The following is a 2,610-nucleotide window of genomic DNA, read 5'->3' as shown; positions in this document are numbered from 1 at the left end:
ATTTATGTATTTATTATTTTTGTGGTATGGAGGATTGAACTCCAGACCTTGCACTTGCCAGGCAGGCGCTTATGCCACTGAGCTCTCTTCCCAGCCCTGGAAGGTGAAGAGTTGAGTTACAAAATATTTTTTGCTCAGAAGTACTAATACTCATGCCCTCACATTTAAAGACCCCATCCGATAATTGGCATCTGAAGATGAATTCATGGGCTTCAAATACAGAAAGGCAGATGGCAAGTAAACATATGAAAAATGTTCAACACTTCTGATTATTTGAGCAATGCAAACTAAAACACTGAGATTCCATCGCACCCCCGAAAGAATGGCTAACATCAAGAACTCATCCAATAACAAATGCTGGAGGGGCTGTGGGGGAAAAGGAAGCCTTCTGCACTGTGGGTTGGAGTGCAGACTTGGCACAATCACTGTGGAAATCAGCGTGGAGAGTCCTCAGAAAAGTAAAACTAGATGTGCCATACGATGTAGCATATTTCTTGGACTTAGTAACTTTTCATGAGTATAAAAAAGACCATTTCTTTGATTCGGAATAAAATTTTATTTTTTATTTTATTTTTATTTTTTAATAATTTTATTGAGAAACTAATAGCAATGACACAGTTTCAAAACCGATTAGTAGGACAGTTACAATAATTAATAGATTGCATATTATTGTCTTCCTAGTGGTTATTCATAGTACAGGATGCAGACATGATATCCTGTCCAAACGCTATTAGTACAGATCTTTCTTCTTATTGAATTAATAGAAAGTAGCTGTATATCTATCCTAACTATTTTGTATATACAGATATAAATTGGTCCTTCATTTGTATCCCCCCTTTTTTTAGTTTTGTCAAATATAGGTATTCCATTGTCATTTAAATACTGTAGTACATGAATTCAGCAAAATATTCCAATATAGTCCAGTAGTCCATAATAGTAGTGGGTTATCCGCAGGACTGGCAATGTCACAACTGAATAAACTTTGGGATGACAACCCTACAACATTCCAAATGTGAGGCAGTTATTCCCAATTAGATGTAAAGGAATGTAAAAGAATTTTGAAACTGAAAGTTGAAAAGCTTCAATCTCTAATCGTCATTTATAATAGAGAGTTGGGGAAGTATTCAGGATGCGTGCTATTTTTTCCCAGCTTAAAACTCGGCAAAGTGGCCTTGTTCATCACATAATAACACAGGAAGCAGCAGCATTACTGCATGCAGAGCAAAGCTGATTCTGAAGCACACTGGTGCCAGTTAGTATAATGAGCTTGGCTATTGATTCTCCTAAGGCTGACCTGAGGAGCGCGAAGAGAGGAGCAGTCTGAGGCTCAGTGAATGTCCCTGCCACCACAGAGAGGGAAAGACAGTTATTTCCCAGCTTAGGACTAGGGGAGAAGATTTTGGTCTCCACAAACTAAAGGAAAAGGTAAGGAGGGCAGAAGGAGGAAGAGAAATAATATCTGTGGGCAGTTATTAAGAAACATTTGAGGTTTGAAAACATGTGCTAAGGGCCGGCCAAATAGCTCAGAGGATTAAAGCTCCTGCTTAGGCAGATGCAGAGGACAAGGTTCAATCGCTGGTGTGGCATGAGGGTCCTGCCCCCGGGGTGCTCTGAGACAACGATTGAGACTGGGCATGGTGGCACGCTCCTGAAATGTCAGCTCTTGGGAGTCTGGACACAGGCAGATCACTACGAGTTCGATCTATGTAGTGAGACCCTGTAAACCCTACTAAATACAGAAGAAAAAAAACCCCAAACATGTCCTAAGTGTCCATCAACCGATGAATGAAGGAAACGTGGAGTATATACATAATGAAACACTATTTAGCCTTAAAAAGGAATACTGGCATTTCCAGCAGTGTGGGTAGACTTAGAGGACATTATGCTAAGCAAAATAAAAAGATGAAAATGTACTTCCAGATCTCACTAATATGTGAAAACTAGCAAAGTTGAACTCAGTAAATAAATAATAGGTTCTGGAAATCTATCATACAACATGTTAACCACAGATACTAACAGTATATTGTTCATAGCAGTATATTGTATATTTGAAAACTAATAATAGATTATAAGTGTTCTAGCCACAAAAATAAGTGTGTGAACATTATAATATTCATGTTATTTTACTTGACTTAGCAACTCTATGATGTAAACATATTTAAAAACATTTGCAAGCAGGCACAGGGGTCGGGGGTTCGATCCCCAGGCCTGCCTGCCGGCCTTGCCCCTGGGACGTGCTGAGACAGCAATTGAGCCTGGGCATGGTAGTGTGCGCCTATAATCCCGCCTTGTGGGAGGCTGTAAACAGGTGAATTACTATGAGTCAGATCTAGTAGTGAGACCCTGAACACCCTATAAGCCCTTCTCTAAAATACAAAAAAACAAAACAAAACAAAACATTGCATTGTAGGCAATAAATATGTGTGATATGTTTATCAATTGCAAAAATACTGTACTGAAGCAACTGCTACTAAGACTTTCTAATCTGGGAAATAGCCACCAGGAGGTCAAGCAATGTGCAGGTGATATAAAAGAAGACCTGAAAGCCTCACCTGGTTTAAACAGAGGGAAGAATAAATTCTTTTTTTTTAAACATTTATTTATTTATTT

This window comes from Octodon degus, unplaced genomic scaffold, assembly GCF_000260255.1.
Source record: "Octodon degus isolate 3935 unplaced genomic scaffold, OctDeg1.0 scaffold00110, whole genome shotgun sequence".
Lineage (NCBI taxonomy): Eukaryota > Metazoa > Chordata > Mammalia > Rodentia > Octodontidae > Octodon > Octodon degus.
This window is presented reverse-complemented; position numbering follows the sequence as displayed.